General features: G+C 47.2%; 1 protein-coding gene across 1 annotated transcript in view; it reads left to right on the top strand.

Annotated features, from left to right (window-relative positions):
* Positions 1-4,998: 4,998 nt before the first annotated feature.
* The window catches only part of NTRK3 (neurotrophic receptor tyrosine kinase 3), a 464,920-nt gene continuing 443,054 nt past the window's right edge, over positions 4,999-26,864 (top strand). Inside the window, exon 1 of the mRNA XM_053223581.1 lies at positions 4,999-5,043. The gene's annotated coding sequence lies outside the window, so the exon portion shown is untranslated. The remainder of the gene's footprint in view (positions 5,044-26,864) is intronic.

A 26,864-nucleotide genomic window follows, 5' to 3' on the forward strand; every position in this document is an offset into this window, starting at 1 on the left:
GGCTCACAGAGCTTGAAAATCCGTAGGGAGAGCTGGAGTCAGTCACTTTATCTAAACAGCATCTTCCCTTCTGTGTTCATCCACTTACCCTGCTTTAATTTTCCTTCATAACTTATCATTACTTGGCATTATGTTATGTATATACTTGGTATTTGTTTACTGCCTGGGATTCCTACTGGCATGCAGGCTCCAGGTGGGTAGAGTCTTTCTTTTGTTCACCACAAAATGCCAAGCATCCAGAAATGGACATGGAATATAGGACGGACATAATGACTAGTTGTTGAATGAAAGAATGAATGAATGAGTTCATGCAGGTGCTCAAATGACATCATGGGAAATTTGTTCTGAAACATCTCCCGTTCTGCTTCTCTCTGTGTTGCTTGCATTCTTTGGAATACCTCTTCCTGTGGGGGGACAAGATGGCTCCCAGCAGAGAGGACTGTTCTGTAGTAGAACCGGCAAAAGGCCCACTGGCCAGCTTAGGTCATATGACCTTCCCTTGTCCAGTGAGCATGGTTGGGGGATGCTGTTGGCCCCACTGAACCACAGAGTCTAAGGGTGGCAGGATGTAGGCTGGGAAACTAGGCTGAAATAACAGAGTGTGTTAATTGCTTTTAGCTGCACTTTTTCAACCGATCCTTACAAAACCTTGTGAGAAAAGTAAAACAGATATTATCAACCTCATTTTACAGATGAGGAAGTTGAGGCTCATGGAGGGCATGCTTCTTCAAGCAATTAGGAAGTGGTGGAGCTCTGTCCTGACCTCAAGTCTTTTGGGGCTTCACCCACCATTCTTTCTACTATACCACATCATCCGACAGGGTAGTTTCTCAGTGTGGAGAAAATGGCATGTGGCTTGTCTTTGTGGGAGGAGCTGAAAAAGTGGGAAAAGGTTAAGAGATTTGACGAATTCCTTGAAGGGTTGTTACTTTCCTGGCCCGGTGACTTTGTTTCTCTTGGTGATCTCTCAGTGGAGCCAGCTGGTTGGCAATGGCTGGCAGTAGCTGAAAGGTTTTCCCGAGTACAAGGGGAGGGAGGACTCAAGATGGCGGAGGGAGGCAGCGGCAGGAGCAGCCAATTCTCTGAGCCTGATGACCTGAATCTGGGAGAAATAAATGGTGTCATATTTAGGCAATTCACAATCCCCTCTGAGCCATGTGGAAGCAGAGTTTTGTCTTCCTGACAGCTTCGTACACACGTACAGAATACCAATTGTTAGGGAGGAGAGGACTCTCAGGGAGCATCTAGACTTAGAATTCCCAACCACTGTTTTATGGCCTGGTGAGCCGAAATTTTAGCACCTCATGCCCGTACCCTCCCCCCGTTTCCCAACTGCACCCCTCTCTCTCAGTCACGGTGGCCGGATCTCTTTCACTCTCTCATTCTGGGGTCAGCGATAGGACAGTCAGAGGGTTTACCAGGTCACATTCTAATTTTGATTGAAGACACTGATCTGGTGGATTCACAGTTGAAGAACCAGGCCAGAAAAAAGTAAAGTAATTTGTCCAGGATTGTGTGGTGAGAAGCAGAGAGGAGCTGAGCCTTAAACCCAGGATATTTTTTTTTTTTTTTTTTTTTTTAATTCAAGTTGTTTCCAGTGCTGTAGTGCTTTCCAACTCTGGCTGGGTCTCATGTCAGGCCTTCTGATTTAATTGGTCTGAGGTGTGGCCGAGGCATCTAGACTTTACGAATCTCCCTGAGGGATTCTAATATGCAGCCAGGGCCGAGAACCTGAGCAGGACCCCACTCCCCCTCCATGGGGTGGCATGCAAGGCTGTTGCTTGCTCCAGGAGAGAGTCGAGGAACTCAGGGTAGAAACAAATTAGAAAGCATTCGAGGAGATGATAGGACAAAGGAAGAGATCTAATATCTGTATAGAAGCCTGATGAAGGAAATCAGTACTGGCTTCCCGATGCAGACGGTGTTGGGGACAAGGCCACTGCTAGCACACGGCATTTTTGTGCAAATTGGAAACTCATCCCCTCTAGAGAGACTCAGCCCTGCAGGTGCCATGATTGGCAGGAGGATGGTTGCCCATCTGAATTTTATTTATTTTTTAATTTTAAAATTTAATTTTTTTCACCAAAGAGGAAACTTTCATGATCAGCAAGCAAATGAAAAGGTGCCCCATGTCCATATTGATTATGGAAATGTTAATTAAAATAGTAACTCAACCTTACTGAGACCCTACTATGAACCAGGCAATATTCTAAGATTTTTCACATAAGATGCCCTTTCACGCCCATCAAACTGGCAGAACTTATAAAAGCACAACAAACAAGTTTTGACCATCAGGTACTGCTGGCAAGATGCAAATATTACTTCTAGATGGACATTTAGAGAGACCTGCACTTATACCGAAGGATGTTTTTTAACAACATTTATTTATTTTTATTTTTAATTGTTTTTCATTGATATCAGGAGGTATACACGATTCATAGTTTATTCTGCATCTTATAATCTGTTGTTACCCTTATTATTTATTTGATGCTTACATTGTCCCAGATCTGGCCAGCAGGACTGCCTTTTTGATGCGTTCCCCTCATATTTTGATCACCTGCTTTCTTTCATTTAAAAAAAAATTATTATTTTATTTATTTATTTTTTCATCATGGTAAGTGTACTCCATAATCCCCATCACCTATTTGACCCATCCCTCCACCCACCTCCCTTCTGGTAACCATCAGTTTGTTGTCTATGGTTAAGTGTCGGTTTATTGGTCTCTCTCTCTCTCTCTCTCTCTCTCTCTCTCTCTCCCCCACCCCTCTTTTTTCCTTTGCTCATTTGCTTCTTAAATTCCAAAGATGAGTGAGATCATATAGTATTTGACCTCTGAATTTTATTATTACTTAAAAAAATTTTTTTTAACGTTTATTTATTTTTGAGACAGAGAGAGACAGAGCATGAACGGGGGAGGGTCAGAGAGAGGGAGACACAGAATCCGAAACAGGCTCCAGGCTCTGAGCTGTCAGCACAGAGCACGACGGGGGGGCTCGAACTCACGGACCGCGAGATCATGACCTGAGCCGAAGTCGGCCGCTTAACCGAATGAGCCACCCAGGCACCCCTTGACTTCTGAATTTTAAAAAGGACCCCTTGTACCCTGTGAGCCCAGTGAGCATGAGACTCAGTGAGCAGAATAAGGCTGGGGTTTCAGCCTCCGCTTGCCCCCTTGGATGTGTGGGTGCCTTGTGCAGTGAACAACCTGTGCAAGAGTGAGGCAGCTCTGGATGGGGAAATCCACCCAGCTTGAAATCCCATTCAACTACAGGCCGAGTCTCTGGCAACCTTTAGACCTCCCTTCCTGTTAAATTCATCTGTTGGACAGGTGGAAACTCATGGGGTCCTAGGACTCTAGTCTTTGAACTGATAAACAGAAATTGGTTGATAAAGAAGAAATGGCCAGTGTCTTTGGGAAGCTCCCAGTCTATCTGAGAGTGGATGAAACTGGGCATAATCAGAAACCGTAAGAAGGTAGAACTGAGTAGAACTGAAGAAAAGGTGGCCAAATCCATAACGCAAGACTTAGAAAATAAGATGGCTCAAGGGAATTCGAAGATTGTTAAAAATAGAACTCTTCTAAAATATTTTTCCATGTTACAAAAGCAATCCAAACTAATTGCAGAAAATGTAGAAAATAGAAATGAGCCAAAAGAAGAAAAGCCATTTGAAATTTTACTACTCAGAAATAACCACTCACAGTTTCCTGTTTATCCTATCAGTCTCTTCTCTATGCTTATAGATACATTGAGGATACATTTATACATATCGCAAACCCGGATTATATGTATAGACTATTTTCCAGTCTTAACAGTATTCCACAAATTTTCTAAATAATGGGTGATTTCCCTACCTTGTTATATTGCTATGGTTGCATGGCAAGCCATTTAATGAGTATATCATAATTTATTTAATCCCTATTTTGGAATTTACGTTGTTTCCAGTTTTTTAATATTATAAATAGTGTCTGATGAACATCCTTTGAGTTTTGCCTTTCACCGCATTCCTGAATGAACGCTTAGAAGTGGAAATCAGGGTCAGATACATCTTGCCAAATGACTCAACAGGAAGACTGTGCCATTTTTGGCTTCCACCAGCACTGGATGAGGCTGTGGGTTTCCTAGAAGCCTCCCCAGTGCGGGTTAGACCAATACCTTTGACTTTAGCAGTTCCATGGCTCTAAATAAGATGAAATGGGCCGCCCTTCCTGGGATTTAAGGGCACAGCTTGAGACCCCGAAAACGGGCAGTCCCAAAGAGCTGGTTCCAGGAGTGTGTTCTCACACAGCAAGGCTCAGAAATATGTTTGTCCATCCTGTGCTGAATTGTAGGTAAGAGGAAGTAGCTGAGGCTGCATTGCGTTTCCTCCCACCGTCTGGAGACCAGGGACAGAGTTCGTTTCTAGGCGTGGTGCTCATATGCACCCCCGCACATGCGTCTAGGCGCCAGGCACTGCCTGTGAGCACCGTGGGAGGGCCGGGGGTGCGGGGGAGGGACATGCTTCTGCACAGGAGTAAGAAGACCTGGGAGCGACGTGGTGAGTTGCGTCCCTGAGTGTGCGGGAGGCATTCGACACACTGCCAAGTGAGGAGGATGCGGAGTTCTTTTCTTAGAAACCTCTTTCCTTTTTTCTTTTCGTAATAAAGTTTAATGTTCATCATAAAAATAATGCACATTCTCTAAAGAAAATGTGGAAAACATGGGGATATAAAGTGAAGGAGAAATCACGCAGGGGCACACCACCCAAGGACACGTCTTTTCGATCTTGTGTGTGTGCGAATGTGTTTGTGTGCACAGTTGTTGTTTTTATGTAGTTGTAATCACAGTAAATTGCTTTTCTGTCCTTCTTTTGCTTTAACATCATATGCATTGTCCATGTCACTACGTAGTCTTGATAAACATTTTTTGATTATGTAATTTTCAGTTGTGCGACTGGGCTACCATTCATTGTTCAGTACTAATATTTAGACTATTATTTCTATTTTGCAGATGAAGAAACTGAGGTCTATAGGAGATATGAGATTTACCCAACATCACAAGACAGGTAAGAGGCACAACCAACATTTCATCCATTTATCTATTATTATTCATTCACTCAACAAACATTTATAGGGCACCTGCTATTGTATCATATGCTATAAGGCCTTTGAGGAGCAAACACAATATTCCTGCTCATGTGATATTTATAAATCAGTGGACAGTATGATCTCATTGGAGCTATGACAGAATCACCCCTTGGTTCTATGTGACCTCAAAGGAAGGGCACTTGCCCAGTGTGCGGTTTGGGAATGCTTCCTGGAGGAGATAATGTCAAAGCTGAATCTTACAGGAAGGACAAAAGTTTGGGAGCAGGGCAGAGGGTATAGCCTGTGCGAAAATCTAGAGGGACTATGCTATGCTCTGGGAGCTGTGAGTAATCGGCCGTGGTGCTTGTTGGGAGAGCCTGGGCTGCATCTGTGGGTGCGAACCAGCTCACATAGTCGAACTTCTATGGCCGGCCAAGAACTTTGTTCTTTATCCTGAAGGCAGTGGGGAACCTTTGGTGCATTTTTGGGAGGAGGTGTTGGGGCCCACACTGAGGAGAGCTGGGAAGGAGGGGAAGGTATGTATTTAAGAAATAATTGGAAAGGAAGGCTAAAGGCAGACACAACTCTGCAAAGTCTTTGTAGAGGATAGGGCAGTCTGATGCTGCCACTGAGTTTGGGAATCTATGAGGAGAGGAGACAATACATTCTGTCTTAGAACTCTGTCATGGGTTTGTTCTGAGGTACGTGTGGCACTAAGTGGGCAGTTGCGTGGAGAGAGATGGAGGTTTGGGTGGAATCAAGGGTGGGAGGGGAAGTATTAGGGTCTAGATGCTATTCAAAGACTGAAGGAAGATGAGAATCAGAGTACAGAGCAGTGGTGGGGCAACCTATGGGTAATCTGAAACCCCTCGAAACCCGTGAACCCTCAATTCAGAAATCTACAAACAGAAAAAAGTTTAAAGGGTTTAAATAACTTTCTTGGGGTTTATAAGTGCTCTGAAGCTCATCCATGGTGTGGAGAGAGAAATGAAGTCTAAGATGGCATTCTGGAGGACACCAGTATTTTCAGGGGCAGGTGGTCAAAGGAAAACCTTCAAAGAAGATTGAGAAGGAACTGCTTGGGTTGGGCTGGGGGCAGGATAAAAACAGCGAGAGAATGACATTCTTCAGTTTCATAAAGAACTAGGTGATCAACAATATCTAAGAGTTAAGGTTAAGGTTGGTTTTAGGTTAGCATCAGATGAAGCTAAAGTTCAATAGGGTTGAGCACCAAGAGCAGTGAAAAGATGCAAGGCTTCCAGCTCATGGACCAGATCTCTCCCTATGCCCTCCTTCTCTTCTGTGATTCTCTGCTCGTGGCAGAGAGCACTCACCCATTACAAAGAGCCCCTCTCTGAGCGCCTTCTTTGGGAAAATTTGGTACATAAGAGTAAGACATTGCAAACAGGCTCTGAGCTGAGACCGCGTAGTTGATGGTTGCCCTTAATTCTCTGTCACTGAATATATCCTTTGCTCTGAAGCCTTGTAATTCCTTCCACAAAAGGGCAAGTGTGTTTCTCTGCTTCCTGACTTTGGGTTCAGCCATGTGGCTTGCTTTGACTGGTTGGATATTAGCAGAGCGGATTCCAGAAGGAGCTTGGAATACCTTGTGCAGTTGGCCTTGCCCTCCTGATCTCTGTCACTGCCCTGAGAAAAACCTGGCTGGAGGGCTCCCTGCTCCCACCCCTTTGCTGACCCATTGACTAACGAGTGACAAAGTCAGGCTAGTTATGGTATGCCACCAAGACTTAACAGGTGCCCTGTTTCATGGCAACTGAGGTCTACAGTGCTTCTTCAATAAAGCTCTCCTCACTTCACAAAACCTTTCACCTGCCCTGTCATTCACCGGTCCCTTCCTCAGCATCTCTCTTCCTGACTCCCTGGGGGCATTGCTCCCCTGTCATAGACTCAGCCCCTAGCTCCAGGACTTGATCTGGGGCAAGAGGGTTTGAGGTGGCTCTCACCTCACTTCCCATTATTCAGGTCTCCTCACTTTAGAGGCAAACCCAGCATGATGTGGCACTCAGATTTATACCTGCTGTTTCTGGCTTATACCTGAGGCCTAGGCCCAGGCAGGTGCCCTTCTGTTCTAATTGGGGTGAATTGAATAATCCATTCAACACATTTTATTGACCTGGTACTGTATGCTAGTTCATTAAAAGCAAACTCTTATTTGGGCACCTTGATGGGTCAGTTGGTTGAGTGCCTGACCTCAGCTCAGGTCATGATCTCACCGCTCATGAGTTCAAGCCCTGCGTCAGGCTCTGTGCTGACAGCTCAAAGCCTGGAGCCTACTTCAGATTCTGTGACTCCGTCTCTCTCTGCCCCTCCCCTGCTCTCTCTCTCTCTCAAAAATAAACATTAAAAAATTAGCAAACTCTTATTTATTTATTTATTTATTTATTTATTTATTTATTAAGAGAATAGCTGTTTGCTTTCATGCAATGCCTGACACGTAGTTGGTGAATCACTGATGGCAAACACATTGCCATTCTAGAAAATATTGTAGTGAATATATTTGCCCATAAATCTTGGTTTTCCAATTGACAATAAATTTCATATTAAAAAAAAAAACCTAGTTTGTCTAAAAAAAAATCTTGGTTTCCATGAAAAGAATCCTTATTTTTATTTATTTTTTTAAACAGAGAGAGAGCAAGTGGGAGAGGGGCAGAGAGAGAAGGAGAGAATCTTTTTTTTAGTTTAAAAAATTTTGTTTGTTTGTTTGCTTTTGAGAGAGACAGAGCGCAGGTGGGAGTGTGGCAGAGAGAGGAAGACACAGAATCCGAAGCAGGCTCCAGGCTCTGAGCTGTCAGCACAGAGCCCGAGGCGGGGCTTGAACTCGTGAACTGCTAGATCATGACCTAAGCCAAAGTTGGACGCTTAACCGACTGAGCCACCCAGGCGTCCCAAAGGAGAGAGAGAATCTTAAGCAAGCTCCGTGCCTAATGCAGAGCCCGATGCAGGGCTTGATATCATGACCCTGAGATCATGACCTGAGCTAAAATCAAAACGGACTGAGCTACCCATGTGCCCCTTAAATCCTTATATTTTTTAATTGCAACAGTAATGCATGCTTGTTTTAACAAATTAAAATATCAAATTACATTTAAATTTTAAAGTAATTAATAGGAGCTTGGTTTTTGTATCTCCTAGAGGACTGTCTGGTGGGTAAAATGGGGCTCAGCTATGCCTCAGTGTTGTGTTCTGTGTTAGGACTGGGCCTGGCCCAGGGTAAACTCCTGGCAAATGGTAACTTCTGTGGTCATTACCGTCCCCATCAACGTCTGGATGCTCAGTCTTTGCTCTTCTCTGCCAGCGGGATGCTGTTGAGGCCCTGCCAAGCAGCTCTTTCTGCTGCATCCTCCTGGGTCCACCCTTTGTGCCACCCCTGTGACTGCCAGTGAGCAAGGTGGCTGGCGTTTCCCACTTGCCAGCTTCTCCCGGAGGCAGAAGTGGTGGTCGGGGGGAGGCGATCCTGCAGACTCCCTCAGCGTCTGCCATTGCGTGGCCTGTGTTGCCGATTGCTCCCCAGGGATGGAGATTCCTCCCTGAAGCCTCCTGTCCTCCTCCTTCTCCTCCTCCCATGCATGCAGTCGGTCTCCAGGGCCTTGCGGGTCCCAGCCCTCCCCTCCCTCGCAGAGTCTCATGGGACTGTCCTTTCTCCTCATCGTGGCTGCCGCTAGCCAAGGTCAGGTTGGCAGAACTCCTGCCAGGAATATGGAAACGGCTCCCAACTGCTCTCCCATCCTCTAGCTTCTACCTACGTCGCCTGATTAATTAATCAGAGCCTGATGAATTAAAGCGTATTTCCGACCCTGTCTCCTGATGCTCATAGCCCTTCCACGGCTCCCCATTGCCTTACTGAATCATTCGCAATCGCTTTAAGGCTCACGAGGATCTAACCCTTGCTAGTTGTCAGCGCTTCTGTGTGGCCTGCTCCTCACGGACCCTGTACCAGCCAATCTGGCCAGCTCCTTGAATGTGTCCTTCACTCTCCACCTTCTGGGTCCTGCTCATGCTCTCTCCTATCCCCATCCCCACATGTCCATCCTGCCTGTTTCCAAGAATGCCCCGTCTCCACAAACACTTTTCTGATTTCTTCAGCTAGAATTGATTTCACTAGGCTCTGAGTGCCATAGCACCCTCACTCTGGGAGGATTTCTCCGCCTCCGTTCTATTGAGATTTGGGGGCTGAATGAGTCCTTGTTGTGGGGGCTGTCCTGCTCACTGTAGAAAGTTTAGCAGCATCCCGGCTTTTACCCACTAGATGGCCAGTAGTGCCTCCCCACCGGGCTGTGGCAACCAAAAATGTCCCCAGACCTGGCCCAAAGTCCACTGGAGGGGGAGGGCGGAGTGAATCCCCTGCCAGAGAGAACCCCTGCCCTAGACAGAGAAACATTTTTGCAACAAATCTCCAGGCCACTCGGTCATGTACAGCTTGTGTCTTGCCTCGGATGATGCTGTGGAATCGTGCCAGGCCCTTTTGAGCCTCCAGCTTTTGTTCACACTCTTTTCCTGGGAATACCTTTTCCCCTCTCTCCTTCCTCTGCTGATTTCCTCCTCAGCCTTCAAAGCCTGGATGACAGGCCACCTCTTCCAGTAGCCCATCCCAGCCTGCACTCCGCCTTCCCAGGGCAGAACGGATGACTCTGTTCCCTGAGTTCTAGCAGCACTTTGCACAGACCTTGATCATGGCCCTCACAGGCCGTGCGCCGTGTTCTAGAAAAAGTAGTTTAAGTATTTATCTCCCCAGGTAGCAAGTGAGTTGTGATGGGGCAGGGAGCTCAGCCGGGGCAGGGCCCCCAAGGTGTGCCAGAGCCCTGCATAGGTAGGTCACTGCAGCACAGGGCCATGCCCATCTAGGAACAACAGTGCCTGAGTTCAAGTCCTCACTTTGGTACTTACTAGTCGTGTGAATTGGGGTGATTTATGAAGGTTCTCTGGAGCCTTAATTTCCCTCTCTGTAAAACTGCCTTAATAAGAATATCTATGTTATGAGGTTGTTCCAAGGAGTTAGCAAAGTAACAAATGTAAAATGCTCTCCTGGTAACTGGCATATAGTAAGTGCTCAGTAAACATAGTAATTAGTGAAGAATGAAGGAATGATTGAATGCACGATGAACCAAGCTGCATGGGGTGTGGATTGCACGGGCTGGAACGACCTCAGGAGCATGGGTTTTGCCTCCATGAACAGAGCCTCTGTGGCCAACGCTCCCCCCGCCCCTCCTTCCAGCCATCCTCACTCTGCCCTCCCCAGCCTGGCAGCTTGGGCAGTGAGCACAGTCTGGTCAGGGAGAGAGGGCTGTGGGCTCACTTCCCCGTGAGGTAGCCCGGCTGGGCGGAACAAGGACAGACATTAAAAACCTATTTTCTCACTGGGCATAAGTAATTGGCAAAAAAGCTCTAAATCCATAGCTGTCAGGTGAAGTCATTTCCGAGAGAAAGGGATGGAGGGAGAGAGCTGGAGGGGGAGCTCGGGGCGGGAGCCAGAGGGAGGGAGCGAAATGCAAAACAAGGCACTGGAGAGGCCAGAACAGAAAATCTTCTCCTTCCTTCTCCCAGGCCGGACCAGTTCTCCCGTTATCAACCCTCCCTCATTTATTTTTCTTCTCTGGAAAAAGAGATTCCTAAGGTGGTAAGAGGACGAAAGCCAGCCCTGGAATTATTTAATGAGCCAGAATGAATTGCATTTGAAATCATTTAAATGGGATCTGGGAGCATTTAACTGCAGCTTGGGATCTTAACCAGAGTGAGAAAGGATCTTTGTGCTAATTGCTGGCAATGATATTCCTGCAGAGAGGGAGAGATAGCAGCGAGCAATTAGCAGCCGAGGGGTAATTTCAGAGTCTGGGCTGCTCCGTGGGAGTGAGCACCTTGACGTTGCCTGGAGAGCCCAGTCCCCCAGCAGAGGGCAGGAGAGGCCCGGGACCCTGGATGGGGAGAGGAAGGGAAGGGCTACTCGCAGGGAGAGGGAGGGGACCGGGATGTGTCCTTCTGCAAGGGACCAGAGGTCCAGCATCTGCCCTCTGAGGGACAGGCAAGGAGGCGGCATCTCCGGAAGGGAGATAAAATGAAGCTGTCGCTTTCCAGTGGTTCCCGAGCACCACCTTTGGGAAGGCAGTGAACTTTGCTTGGATTCCGGGCGAAGGAACAGAGACAACCCCATTTCAGTTCTTTCTCTTCCATCCCACACACCTACTTAGAGATCGCCCTGTCGGTTGCACTGATTTTGTCACGGAGTGTAGGATCCTATTTGTTAGCTTTGTGATGGATAAGTCACCCTGGGAAGATGATATGAGCCCCCTATTCTACAGACAAGAAACCTGAGGCTTTTGACTGTGACTTAGTTGAGGACATATAGTTGATGAGACAAAGGGGGTGTGTTGATAAGACCCGGGGGTGTGTGTCCTGAACATCTGCCAGATAGAGGTCATTGTTAGGGTATTAAGACAGATGTGAATGCCATTGTCCCTGTCCTCCAGGATGAGTCTATGAAGCCCATACTCTAGAATCATTAATAATTATGAAAGATTTAAAATGCTAACTTCCATATGGAAGATACAAACGAAAGCCACAATGGCTTTCTGAATGGCCGACCAGCAAAGGTGTCACCTTGGAGGATTTGGACGTGTAGAGGTCTGGAGGAAGAGACTGTCAAGAGAGGGTATTATTTGAGCAAAGACAGGAACGTGGGAAAGCACAGGATGTGTCTGGGAGACATGGGGCCTTTCTGTTATGTCTGGAGAGGAAGTTGGGTTGGGGGAAGAGTTGGGGTCAGATAATGGAGAGTTTTGTTTGCTGGGTCAATTTGCAGGTAGTGGGGAGCCATGGATGGTTTCTGAGCTGGGGAGTAGCTGCAATAGAGTAATCTGGCAGCAGAGTGGGGGAAGATTTGAAGTGGAAAGACAAAGACTGCTGGAGCCAGCCACAGATGGTTATAGTAGCCCATAGAAGAGGCAGTAGGAGTCTGAAATGGGGCAGTGGTGTAGGATGGAGAGGGCACCCCCGGCCCCATCCACTGCTTCGTCTCCAGCACCACCACACTGGCTGTCATGGGTGTGCTCTGAGGTCCTCAGCATGGATTGGAAACACAGATGGTGGGCAACATGTGTATAAAATTTGGAGCACAAGGCTGGTGTAGCCAGGAGGTCATCTGGTCTCTTGTACTAGTCCTTGCTCTTGGCAGATGATAGCCTAAGCCACCCAAGACCATGGTCGCTTAGCGTGTTTATGGCTCCACAATCTCTCTTCCCCGCAGAGGTCTGCATTTAATCATCCTGACAGTTTAGCAATCCTATGCTAGAGCTTCCTCAGCTTTGAGCATGAGAATTTTCCAACGCTGAGCTGTTGGTGGAGGGAAAGTGCTGATTCCCAGATGTGGTTGTGGCTCATCCCTGCAGTTGGGCAAACAGAGAAGGCCTGACGGGAGTGTGGGAACAGGGAGCTAGACCTCGTGGCCTTTGCGTTTCTTTCCTGACTCCTAAATTTCCCTCATTGTGCCACATATTCCTTTCTTTCTATCTTCTGTGCTGCCTCCTCCAGGAAGCCACTCACTCCCCACAGCCACCTTGTGCCTCTCTAATGACCTGCGTCCTGAGAGAGTTGCCTGCAGAGAGATTTGTGTCTGCTTTGAGGGCAGGGCCCATGTCTTGTACATGTTCCTTGGTTAAGACCAGCAGAAGGCATGATAGAGAAAAATTTTGTATTAATACTTTGTTATTCTGCTACTATAACTAATGCTAATAATAATCGTAATTAAAGCTACTACCTCACTGATCATATGGTGAGCCTCTCAAGACATTACTTTTAATTCTCAAACAAACCTGCAAGGTTGGGATCATTATTACCATTTTGAAATGAAGGAAATGACACTCAGACCAAGTCACTTGACCTCTGTCCTACAGCGAGGCTGGGGATTTGCTCCTGGGCTGGCCAGCTCTGAAGTCCCCCTACCCCCTTGGTAGAATTAGATTATCATGATCATGCTTCCAAATATCTTATGGTTGGATAGAATAATCAGAGAAAACCATATTGAATGTGCTGAGCTTGGGCTATTACCCATCTGAAGGTCCATCTAAGGGTTTAGCCCCTGAAAGGAGGTTGCTTGTTGTTCTAGATCCTCTTACCGTGCAACTTTCTACAGCTCTCGGCCACTAGGCAGAATGTTAGGGGCTGGAGGTTCTGCCCTTAGACTTTCTAACTCTCAGCTGAGGTGGCTGAGAAAATTCTACTGCTCTGGGGTCTTCCAGCCCGTAGGTGGAGCTGTTGGACCCTGAGAAGTCCCATGTTGTAGCCGGAAGGAGGGAGCTAGGCGGTCTGTCCCTGCTCAGCTCTATAAAAGGGGAGGCTTATTTGTAACTGGAAATTGTTGCCTCCTGACTCCCTTTACCCATTCGTCTCCCTCTCACCTCAGCAACCACCATTCCGTTCGCTGTATCTACTTTTGTTTTGTTTGTTTGTTTTGTTCTAAAGATTCCACCTGTAAGTCAAATCATACAGTACTCATCTTTCTGTGATTGACTTATTTCACTTATCACAATACCATCTAGGTCCATTGTTGTCGCAAATGACAAGATTCCAAGTCATGGGGAAGTAATGTACAGCATGGGGACTATAGTCATATCACTATAACATACTGATAACAGTATCATAGTGTGTATTTGAAAGTCACCAAGAGAGTGAATCTTAAACGTTCTTATCACAAGCAAAAAAAATGTGTAACTTCGTATGATGGCAGATAGTAAGGGACCTATTTTGGCGATCACTCTGCAGTGTATACAAATGTGGAATCGTTGTCGATACACCTGAAACTAATGTAATGTTATATGTCGGTTATACCTCCAAAAAATGTTTATGAAAATAGTGTTAAAAGGGGAGAGGGGAGGCACAGCACTGTTTGCAAGAATGCGCCCTAGAAACAACCTAAATGGCCACCAAGATAGGCCTGGTTAAATAAATGATGGTGCACCCACATAATGGAATGCCATTTAGCCATTAAAAATTATGACATAGATTTATGTTGATTGATATAGAAAGGTATCTCACAATATACTTTGTTGAGGGAAAAGCTTGCCTCAGGACATTTGATATATATAGCATTATCCCCAAGATACAAAATTATGAAAGAGACACAGGGACAGAGAGTAAGCAGGATGTTCACCAAAACGATTAGCAGTGTAAATCTTTTTAGGTGGCAAGATTCCAAATAATTTTTTCTTTTTTCCCCCACTTTAACCTTACCTGTAACATGGAAATTTTTGAAAGTAACAATCATGCACTATCTTTGCAGTGGGAAAAATAAGGTCGTTTTCTAGTTGAAAGTTTTGGGAAATGTGTACACCAGCCCAAATTGAAGGCGTCACTGACTGTTGCTGAACACAGCCCTCTTCGGAGTGTAGCCACCTCTGATGTCTCATCACTGTGTTGGTGACTAGTAACTCCCTCGCGGGAGAGTGGGGGAGATATTTGTCAGCAGTGTTAGGGACACAAAGAGCTTTGAGGAGGCCTTTTCTGGGGCAGTTCCAGGACCCTCTCCCAAGCTCGGAGCTGGCCAGAGGTCCCAGGACTCCGCGGCCTCGCCCCGTCACAGCTAGCCCCTCCCCCTCCGCTCCCCACCCCCACAATCCGCTCCCATGTCTCCCCCTACCCCTGGTGTCTCCAGCAGCTTTCATCTCCGCAAATTCTATTCAGCAGAGTCCCTGAACTTTCTAATTGAGATCAGAGATAAATATAGTGGGGAAGGAGGGAGAGGGAGAGGGAGGAGGCCTAGTTTTAATTTGCAGCATTTCCCATTAATAACAACTTCTAATTAAAAAGTCTCCATCTCCCTGCCTAAGTCCAAGAGAAAAGCCTCCTCAGGTCTGTCTGGCTGGAACCTTTGTGCCAACGAGTTTGGAGTACGGATTTCTGTACCAGCTGAGCCCTCTCTGCCAGAAGCCATAATTAAACCAGGGAAAGAAAAGAAAAGAAAAGAAAAGAAAAGAAAAGAAAAGAAAAGAAAAGAAAAGAAAAGAAAAGAGAAAAGAAAAGGGGAGGGGTGGGGAGGGGAGGGAAGGGAAAAAGAAAGAAAAGAAAAGAAAAGAAAAGAAAAGAAAGATGTCATCTAAGACCATAGGGATCTTCCCTCACTGCAGTGCTAGAAGGTGGCCACACACCTTCCTTGGACAGCCATGCTGGCTGGGCCATTCCTCTTAGAGAAGGTGGCCAGGCCAGATGAGCAAGGAGGCAGAGGTCGAGGTGGGTGGGGAGATTCCCAAGTTGCAGGAGCTAAGTGTCAGACACAGGAGGGCAGAAGCAGTGAGCTCTTAGAGAGAGCTCTCTCTGCCTCCATCCAGGAAGTGTCTACTCATCTTCTCACCTTCTCTTCACTCCAGATTTCCTCTGCAGAGGCTCCATCCTCTTGTGGTTTGTGTGCGTGTGTGTGTGCATGTGTGCGTGTGCATGTGTATGTTTGTGTAGAGGGAGTGCTCGTGCTGCTGATGGAGGAGTGATAGGTGTTAATAATCTAAGATAGTAGGATGTGCCATTTAGCATTGATCTAAATATAAATACAAGTGTATTTTTTCTCCAGAAACATTTTCATGCCTTTGCAACTAGCTGAACTGAAGTAGACACTCAATGAACAGCTGTGAACAAATGAAGGGCTGAATGAACCAGAAGATCCTCCCTGAACTTCCATTCTCATAGCCTACTGGTTATTCAGCGCCCCCACTTGGCTGTGTAATCGGCATCACACACTGAGTGTGCCCAAACTTGACTCCCAGTTGTCCCCTCCAGACCTGACCCTGGACAGCCTTCTCCCATCTCCATTAAAGACAGCTCAATCCTTCCCGTCACTCAGAGCAGAAATCTTGGTAGCATCCTCGACTCCCCTCTTCCTCTCACATGCCACATTCTTTATCCATGAGGAATTCTTTCTGGCATCCTTTATCCATGAGGAATTCTTTCTGGCATCCTTTATCCATGAGGAGTTCTCCAAAACATATCTGGTCACTTCTCCCCACATCCACCCCGGTCCACGCCATCATGATCTGTTTCCTGTGGCATTTCAGTAGGTTCCTGACTGCCCCATTTGCTTCTACTCTTGTCTCCAAAGTCCACTGTAAACCAGCAGCTGGAGGGAGCCATTTAAAGCATAAGTCACAGGCAGGTGGGTGGCTTAGTGGGTTAAGTGTCCAACTCTTGGTTTCAGCTCAGGTCCTGATCTCATGGTTCCTGAGTTCGAGCCCCAAGTCAGGCTCTGTGCTGGTGGTGTGGACCCTGCTTGGGATTCTCTCTCTCTGTCCCTTTCTCTCTGCCCCTCCCCTGCTCATGCTCTCTCTCTCTCAAAATAAATAAACTAATAAAAATTTTTTTTAAATAAAAAATAAAGCATGAGTCAGGATGAATGGATAAAGAAGATACAATGGAATATTACTCAGCAAAAAAAAAGGAATGAAATCTTGCCATTTGTACTGATGTGGATGGAGCTAGAGTATATTATGCTAAGCAGAATGAGTCAGTCAGAGAAAGACAAATACTGTATGATTTCACTCATATGTAGACTTTAAGAAACAAGATGAACATATGGGAAATGGGGGAGAAGAGAAGAAAGAGAAACAAACCACAAGAGACTCTTAACGATAGAGAGCCAACTGAGGGTTGATGGAGGGAGGTGGGTGGGGGATGGGCTAGATGCATGGAGGGCACTCGTGATGAACACTGGGTGTCATATGTAAGTGATGAGTCACTGAATTCTCCTCCTGAAGCCAATATCGCAGTGTATGTTAACTAACTAGAATTTAAATAAAAATTTGAAAAAAAAATAAATCATAAGTCAGATGCCATCCCCCCTTTGCTCAGATCCTTTCAGTGGCTTATCATCTGACCTTTCAAACTACAGCCTGAAAACCTTACTGAAGCCTCAAGCCCTAGAGGGTCTGGCCCCTTCTTACCTCTCTCACTGTCCCAGTCCGTTCAGGCTGCGATAACAAAATATCATAGACGGTGTGGCTAATAAACAACAGAAATTTTTTTCTCACAGTTCTGGAGCCTGGGAACTCCAAAATCAAGGGGCTGGCAGGTTCAGTGTCTGGCAAGGCCCCACTTCCTGGTTCATAGATGGCCATCTTCTCACTGCATCCTTGTTTGGTGGGAAGGGGTGAAGGAACTCTCTGAGATCTCTTATCAAGACACTAATCCCATTCATGAGGGCTCCCCTCATAACCTGATCATCTTCTGAAGGCAAATACCATCACACTGGGCATTAGGATTTAATATATGAATTTTGGGGGGTGGGCCAGGGAGGAGAGATAAACATTGAATCTGTTGTACTTACTTTACTTCCTACTACTATCCCCTTGGTTTTGCTCTGGCCAACGTGGGCTCCTTGCCACTTCGGGACTGTGATAGCCACATTCCTGCCCCAGGGTCTTTGCGATTGCACTTCCTCTGCTCAGAAGGCACTTCCTCCAGGTACCCACACGGCTCAACCCTTCACCACCTGTGCGTTCCCTTCACACCAAAGCTATTCTGACCACCCTGCTTAGACCTGTAACCCTGCCTCACTCCAGCAATCTGTTCCTTCCTTGCTTTGTTGTTTTTATAGCACTTGCCAGCTTCTGATATATGTTTTTTATATTTATTTTATTTATGCCTCTTCTCCTTTCCCCCACCCCGCTGGAAGGTGAGCTCCACAAGGGTAGTGAATTTTCTTTATTTTGTCCACTGCTATTATCCCAGCACCTAGAACAAGGCCTGGCATATGTAGTTGTTCAAATGGGCCATCTCTTGAATAAATAAATGATTGAATGCATGAATGAATGCAAGTGAACTAAATTGTTGAGTCAAAGTCAAGGTTTACTTTTCTGGGCACCACAGCCAAATCCCACCCAACAAAGTCCCAGCCTCTGGGAAGGGAAAAGCCATTCTTACAAGAGGAGCTTGGGAGTCAGTGGAGCCTGAGCTTAAGGTCTAACTTTGTCATTTAAGAATGTGTGACCTTGGGTATTTACTTAACTTTTCTGAGCCCCCAATTTCCTCATTTATAAAATGGGGATAATGATAGGGTTCCGTTGTAAGGTAATTGGGTGGAAACAATCAAAGCAATGATATAAAATAAATACTGATCACTGGCCCGGTTTATAGCAAGTGCTCAGTACATGTTAGCTAGTAATGGTGGTGCGATTTTGTTGTCAACAGGGGACACTTTGTAAAGCAGCAGTGCCTATTGACCATGGGGAAGCAAATGCAATCTTCCAGAAGGAAGGGCTTACTGTTAAGGAAAAGCAAGGATACTAGCCTTGGTCAGCCCCTGCAGGAGCATAGTTCTGGAGCTGCTTTTTATTTATTTTTATTTTATTTGTTTATTTATTTTTTTGGATCTGCCTTTTAAAAAAATGAACATAAATTAAAAGAAGCTGTTAAAAGGAGAGTGAGCAGGAGGGTAAGGATGAAAAGAGTCACAACCTTGCCAAGGATGCTCACCAATGAGAGCTGGTTTGTTCAGCTGGTGCTGAAGAAGTTGTAGTCTACAACAGAGATCGGCAAATATTTCTATAAAGGGCCAGATAGTAAATATTTTAAGTATTGTATGTTGTATGGTCTGGGTCACAGCTACTCAGCTCTGCTGTTGAAGTGTGAAGGCATCTGTAGACAATGTATAAATGAACGGGTGTGCCTGTGTTTCAAATAAAGGTTATTTATAAAAACAGGTGGAGGGCCAGATTTGGCCCTGGCCTATAGATTGCTGATCCCTAGTCTAGGATCCCATCATGAGATAACTGAAGGAATGTCTGAAAGAGGACTGGATTGTTCTGAGGGTCCTCAAGAGGGAGAAGTGAGGCTGAAGGATAGAAAGTATAGATCTATAGGTTTTGTTCCCTTTAAGGAAGATGTTTAACCAACCAGAGCTTCTAGCTGAGCCCAGGCCAAACGGGCTGCACTGGGCAGAAGACTGAATCCTCATCTGTGGACTTATTCATACAACAACTTGGCAGAAATGTTGGCGAGTATACTCAAACATTGGTTAAGTGGTTGATTTAATCCTTCGGGACTTGCAAAATCCCTGATTATTGGGATATTCTATGGTATATGCATATTGACAGGGAAACAAAGTCGCAGATTTGGTGCCTCTCCAATGCGTGGGTCCTTGAAATGTGCAGACTGAAGACAGGTTTATTTTCTGTGTACATTATCGTGGGTGAAAGTCAATGAGAATGCATTGTCAACTTCATTTAATGTGTAATCAATCTCACTACTGGTTTGGGTCTCTCATGAAGACCCAAACACTGACCATAAACTATAGTTACTCCTACTAAAAAAATAGCATGAAGAATGTATTACAATTCATTTTCCATTTAGATGCAAGAATGGCAACCACCTAGTACCTCTACTCCTCCCACCTGTATGCATGTAAAAATATTGCTAATTGATCTTGACTCTCCCCAAAACTTGGCCTCAAATGGTTAAGGTTCTAGAATTTTTATAATAGGAGAGATTTAGGGCCAGCTGCCTCGTTGAAGTATAAGTGAGTTGTGGGATCAAAACTGAATTATGCTAAAGAGTGGAGGAGGAAATGACTAAGAACTCCAAAAAGCCCCTTCTAAAGGATCTTCCTTGGTCCTCCACTGCCCCAGAATCCTTCCCAACACATTACTCCCAGCAGCTACCGTCAGTTTATTGGAGGTGGTTATTTGTCGTCTTTGGTTTAGAAATTTTAAGGGCAACAGTTGACCTTTTCTATAGCCTCCTAGAAGTTGGCCAGTATGCAGTGAGTTGGTAACCTGGGATTTTCTGTTGAGCATCCTGTACAGAAAAAATCAGGATGGAATCTCTCAGCATCTTTGACATCATGATATTTTAATGAGATAGATATTGAAGGTAACTCAGAATTTTTGGGTGTAGGCTATCATGGGGTCAGTACCCTAAATTAGGGGCTGGCAAATGTGGTGTGATGAATTGGTGACACCTATTCAGCCTGACCTTTGTCTGTGTGCTAGGATGACCTGTGTTCATGCCCAACTGAATTGTAGGGCTGAAGACAAGATCTTTGGGAGGATAGGATTCTGGTGATAGGCATGGGGAGTGGTGTTCTTAGCCATGTGTCCACACTTAAAGCTGAATATGGGGTGGAGGCAGGAGAGCAAGGATGGGAGTGGAGGTAGTGCATGTCTAGGGAAATGGGAAATGTTTCTCACTGTGAACAACTTTCAGGAGGACAGCCCTATGATTAAAGGATTCCGGGGGTAGAGATGGAAATAGCCAGGGTCTTGTCATAGAAGGTGATAACCAATATGAAACCCAAAGGTCAAGATAACAATGTGAAAGGCAGAATAGGCAGCAAGACTAGCCATTGGAAGGGTTGGTTGCATGTTGGAAGTAGGGATGGATGGATGGATGGATGGATGGATGGATGGATGGATGAGGCATAAATGGTAAAGGTGCTTGTGTTTATATCTCACGCAGAATAAAATATGAAGACATTTTCATAGCCTAGGGTTTCTCAGTCTTGGCATTACTGTGGCATGTGGGACCAAATAATTCTTTGTTGAGATGTGCTGTCTTGTGCACTGTAGGATGTTCAGCAGCATCTCTGGTCTCTACCCACTAGATACTGGTGGTACTTCCCCCTTCCCACCCTCCTGGGTGTGAAACCACAGATGCCTCCAGACATTGCTGAATGTCCCTTGGGAGCAAATTGCCCCCAGTTGAGAAGCACTGCCTTCTCAGGCTGTGCCAGGCTGTGGTTCACAGTGCATGTTATGGTGTGTAGAGGAGACCTGCTAGTCCGGACTGGAATGTTGGGGGGTCTAAAGAAATGGAAGAGGCTTGTGGGGCTGGAAATTTGCTAACTTAAAAGCTTAGGACAGGTTCCTTCAGGTCAGCTGACACCTTCCTGGTTTTCATCTTCCTGATGGAAAGGTCAGAGGTTCCATCTCCTGTTTTCCCACCATACATCACACACATTTCCCAATAAAACTGCTAATTTCTTGTATTCTCAATATTCACATGCTTTTACCCCACAGAATTTTAAATCCCTCTAGGACAAGAGTACATTGTTTTATCTTTGTGTTTCCAGAACCTAGCACAGGTCTTGACATATAATTTTTTTTTTTTTTTTTAGCGTTTATTTATTTTTGAGACAGAGAGAGACAAAGCATGAATGGGGGAGGGCCAGAGAGAGGGAGACACAGAATCTGAAACAGGCTCCAGGCTCTGAGCTGTCAGCACAGAGCCTGACGCGGGGCTCGAACTCACGGACCACGAGATCATGACCTGGGCCGAAGTCGGCCGCTTAACCGACTGAGCCACCCAGGCGCCCCCAGGTCTTGACATATAGATATTGCTTGTTAAATGTTCTTCAAGCACATGAATGAAGGAACGAAGTAGTGATTTGGGGATTGCTCCCTGGACCTCCCAGCACCACAAATGCACAAGAGGCAGGGATCCTGAATCATCAAAAGGGCAGATATCAGAAATGGAAAATGATGAGTCCTCTTCTGGAAAAGCATAAGTCAGCTGGGAGTGAGATTCCTGAGTCACTGGGGAGAAATGAACTCAGGACAGGGACATTGGGGCTGAGCTCGGTTTGGGACCAGGCCAGGGAGGCGCAGTGGGCAGGTCTTACCTGAAGTCCCACCCCCTCTGCCCCCCCCCCCCCCCCCCCCCCCCGGCAGCTACTCTGAAGCTGATGGCTGATGCTGCTGGGCTGCCTGAGCAGCCGCCTCCCCCCAACCCCTGTCCCCCTACCCCCCCAGCCATGTTCCTGCTACTCTTCTAGCCCAGCAGCTGGGAGCACATCCACCAGTTAATGGACCTCTTGAAGAGGGGCTGAGCCAGGAGCCATCAACACAGCTCCCGACCCAACGGTCCTACTGAACCAGTGATTTCAATTAAAGGACCATTATCATGAAACCCTATCCAGCCCCAGCTCCCATCGGCCAGCGGGAGGCCTTCCTGCTCCCCATCCCAGGCCCTGCTCTGTGGTTAAAGAGCGGCCCTCTCACTGGGGTCCACCGCCTTCGCTAAAACACAGCAGCTGCTGCTAATAAACAAACATATTGATCATACAGATATGGGATGTCAGGGACTTAATTCATGAATGAAGTGAGCTTTATGAGTGCCCAGTGGGAGCTGGCTCCATTTAAAGGGCCAGCAGCTGCCTGAGTACTTTTGAGGTGGGCTCTGAGACAGGCCAGGGAGAGAGCCTCTCTCTGACCTGTGTCCTGGGGTGCCCTGTGGGTATGAAATAGAATCTTCTACTCCATGGACACCACCTTACTTGATCCTGCACCCTTCTCCTCTGGGACCTTCTTTGCAACTTACAGCTTAGTCAGATGAGGCCGAGTGCTCTCTTGTCTGACCGAACACAGCTGGAGACAGTGTGGTGGAGGAGGAGGAGGAGGAGGAGGAGGAGGAGGAGAGGACTTGCCCAGGCCCCCCTGGCTTGGGCTCCTGGGCTCCCTACCCTGGTGATGCTGGTAATGGCCTCAGTCCTGGCCACTGGTCTTCACCAGGACCTGCCATCTCACTGGAGCAAATGGCATAGGAGAGCTCTGGAGCCCTAATAAAGGGTCTACACTGGGATGCCAGAGGTCTAGACATTCCTTAATGCAATCATTTCCAAGCCAGACGGACCACCCCCTTCTCAGTTTTAGCATGCAGGCAATAGCAAAGGCTTGGATGTCTGGGCTTTGAACCCCAGCTCTGCCACTCACAAGCTGTGTGACCTTAGGCAAGTTTCTTAACCTCTCTGTGCCTTATCTGTACAAAGGGAAAATTGCTGCTGTGGAGATTACAGTGAACCAATATGTGCTGTGCCTGCAAGAGTGCCTGGCACAGAGACGAGTGTTTAGTAGCAGTCTTGCCCCTGGCCTCGGCCTGCTGTGAGGGGCGAAGGCCTCCCCTGCGTTCCTCAGCCTTCCTGCAGGCACCACTCAGGGCAGGGAGCTTATTACTTCACGGAAGCAGAGCATGCTGTGAAGCGCGTTTCTTCCCTCCCAGTGCCCAGGTGGGCAGTGGCAGCCCCTACCCTGTCCCAGACGCCAGCCGGAAGCTCAGGGTGGTTCCTGCATCTGAGCCTTCCCAGGCCTGAGCTTCGGACCGAGTCCACCCCTGGACTCCTGTTGGGGAAGGGCTGGCCCTTCGACCCCTTCCTCTCCTCAGTTTTGTCTAGAGATGCACTGACCCAATATGGTAGCTACCACTTAGCTACATGTCACTACTTACATTTAAAGAATTAAAATGAAGTCAAACATTGAAAAAGTCAGGTCCTCAGTCTCACTAGCTATTCGTGGCCATCGTATTGGACAGTGCAGATTGTAGAACATTTCCATCGCTGCACAATGTCCTGTCAGTGTTGTTCTGGATGTTGTGTGATGGGAAGGGAGTTGCCTCCACTCCGTTCTTTAAGCCCTAGCTACTCAAAGGGAGGTCCACGGATCCCAGCGTCAGCTGACCTGAAAACTTACTAGAAATTCGGGCTCCCAGGCTGCAGCCCAGACTGACTGAGCCAGAGTTTGCATTTTAAACAAGATTCCAGGTGGTTCCTGTGCAGATTACAGTTTGAGAATTACTGCTGTAAGCCTCAGTTTCTTGTCATGGAAAATGGGAATACCTCGTGGAATCAAATGAGGTGCACCATATAACGTTCATTTTTTTTAATGTTTATTTATTTTTGAGAGAGAGAGTGTGGGCAGGGGAGGGGCAGAGAGACAGGGAGACAAAAGATCCCAAGTGAGCTCTGCACAGACAGCACAGAGCCCCATGTGGAGCTCGAACTCACGAAACCGTGAGATCGTGACCTGAGCTGAAGTCAGACGCTTAACCGACTGTGCCACCCATGCGCCCCCCTAACATTCTTGCCAAACAGAAAATGCCCAATAGAGGCTAGACCCCTAACCAATGTCATCTGCCCCAATGGAAGGACCAGCCAGTCTGCCTGTCATTGAGCCCTAGGACTCAATGAGGCTTTATGGAGATTGGGGGGGACCACCTCTTGTGCTGAAGAGGCCGTGCCTTCGGTCAGGAAGGGAACCTGCATCTGCTCTAGTGTGTGTGTTTGCTTCCCAGAACCCCAATTGGCCCCCTTATGGCCAATGGCTCAAGAGACACTGATCAGATGCAATCAAACTTGGCACTGAGCGAGGGGCTGGGGACCCAGGTTAAAGAGAATGTTGTCTTTGGCTCACGGTGAAGTGATGGATAAACAAGCAAACATTATTTTAATGCTGTGTGGTAAGGCACAGGGGAGAGCGGTGTCCAGGTGGCTGTGTGAGGCCGGTGGCGCTTTGCCAGGGCCCAGGGAGAGTGCCAGGGAAAGCTTCCGGAAGCCAGTGGCTCTCAAGTCCAGACGAGGTGGTCACAGAGCAGGGTTGGCAGGGGATACGTGGTGGGCACGGCAGGCGGAGGGAGCCGCAGAGCAAAGAGACGAAGCTCTGAAGCAAGCGGGGCGTGTGGGGGAGTACAAACCACGGTTCTGCCCGAGGGTGAAGGGTAAGGGTGGGTGGAGTGGAGGGTGAGCCTGCTTGAGGCTGGAGATGGGCCGGTGTTCACACAAGGGGTCCCATCCACCACGCCAAATGCATCCTGTAGTGAGAAAGTTACTAAAGGGTTTTGGGCAGAGGGGCAATGACAACACACTTGTGAATTGGAAAGGTCACAGAAGCCACGCTGTGGAGAAGGAGCTGGAGGCAGAAAGTCATTAGCAGCTGGTGCACAAGTTCCGGGAAGGGAGGTGCAGGCCTGGGCCCTCAAGGCCGGGCTGGGATCAGTGGGAAGAGGAAGAAGAGCTTTGAGGATGGGCTTTCAAGCATTAACCCATCAGCCATGCGTCTCATCAGTTTTGAATTTTTGATTGTTTTTTTGAAGACCTGAGCTGAAGTTTACTTGTGTTCAGAAGTCTTTTTTTTACGAAGGGTGTAAGCCCCCGGATCTAACACACGGTGAAAGCTGTTTTCAGAGGGAAATTTATAGCCTCAAACGCATTCATTAGCAATAAAGAGCCCCCCCCGCCCCGCTCTCCCAACAAAGGAGCGGTGTTAGGTAGTCATCTTAAGAAGTTAGAGGAGGAACATTGAATAAACACAAACAACAAAAAAGGGGAAATGATAGTAAGGATGAAAGCAGAGAAGAGGTTAATGAAATAAAAACAAAAGTATATTAGAAAGAGTAAATAAAGTCAAAAGCTTATTCCTTGAAAGGACGGGTAGAATAGGTGACTGTGGTTTGAGAGCCTGATGAGGGGAGGGAGAGAGGTTAGTGGGAGAGGAAATCGAGGTGGCATAAATTAGCTGCCACAGCAGGGTGGTGGGGAGGAAATTGGAAATGCAGGTGCTTGAGATGCAGAAGCCTCCAGAACTCTCCCCACGTCAAGGGTGGTGACAGCAAACCCAATCCCGCACTCAGCCCTTCATTCCGAAGAGCCTGTGGATACAACAATATTTGGTGAATATCATCCTCCTTGCCGTCATAAAAATTAACAGTGACTCAATGTTTCTCTAGCTGTCTTCTCTACGCCAGACACTGTGCTGCCTACTTTGCCTGGATTTTTTTTTTTTAATCCTTCCAGCATCTGAACCAAGTGGATCCAGGACTCACACCACACCCATTTTACAGATGAGAATATCAAACTCAGCATGACTGAGTCATTTGTCCCAGGGTCCAGCGTCTCTCAAGCGACAGGCAGCGTGGTGCTTGGTGCCCCCACACTTCGCCCTTGTGTGACACCGTCCTCCCTAACCCCAGGTATTAGGCGCTTTGGTGCCCAGCCAGGGATGCTCTGGGCCTCGGGTTCTGGACGTGGCACTGCCACTTAGATGCTCAGCTTTGGAGAGTTGCTGAGACTTTGTGGGGCTGAGTTTACTCTTCTTTAAAATAAGGGAGTTGGACTGGGCTCCTGTGATTTTAACCTTCTTTTATGTCTTTCCTTATGCTCTGTATTCAGACCTCATCACTCACTGAGACAAGTCTCGGCGTTCAGTATCAATTAGTGGGATATGTATGTTCCAGCGCCGTGCATCTTACCTTCCATAATGGATGCCCTGGCAACCCTCTAAATAAATAGACCAGAACACAAATTGCCGAGGTAGGGAGTGCATACCGGTAGCAGATGGCAGGACTGTCCTTAGATCTGATAGCCCAGGCTCCTGTCCCAACCCTTACCCCACTCTGGTCCTCTTCTGGCTGTGCCCCTCCCAAGGCGCTAAGGGGGATACACCTGCAGGAACCCTCCACTCTGTCCTTGACCTCGCTGCCTGGATGCTCAGCGCCGACTTCTAGGGCCGGGTAAGGCATCTGTTCCCGGGCCACTTCCCCAGGATGGGCTCCCTGGTATGTTTACCTCCAACTCCAGGGGTGTCCCCGGGTCGGGGGCACACGATGGGGCTATGGACAGAGCCTGGCTGTGCAGGACTTGGAGTCCACAGGCAGGAGGGCCCCGGACCCCTTGTGAGAATGAGTGGGTGTGGGAAGAGAAGGGGGAGCTGGGGCAGGGGTTCCCATCTGAAGTCTTGCCCTGTTATATGGCATTCTGGAACTTATTAGTAAAGGAAAATTTCATTGCCTGGGAAGAGTTAAGCCCCCACAAAAGACATGTACACTTGTGAATGATGGGCAAAATATGAGGTCGCGGGACAAGGCAAGCTTGGCTAGCAGGGTCTGGGTAAATTAACACACTTACAGGAGAATCCGTCGGGAGGGGGTTGGGCTGTCTAAAAGAGGGAAAACCAGAGTTTAGGAGGCAAAGGTAGAGAGCCCAAACCTGAAGAAGTCTATCCTGCTTTCTGATGTCACAACCAGCTCACTCTCCTTCCTGACTTGA

Source organism: Acinonyx jubatus, chromosome B3, assembly GCF_027475565.1.
Source record: "Acinonyx jubatus isolate Ajub_Pintada_27869175 chromosome B3, VMU_Ajub_asm_v1.0, whole genome shotgun sequence".
Taxonomy (NCBI): domain Eukaryota; kingdom Metazoa; phylum Chordata; class Mammalia; order Carnivora; family Felidae; genus Acinonyx; species Acinonyx jubatus.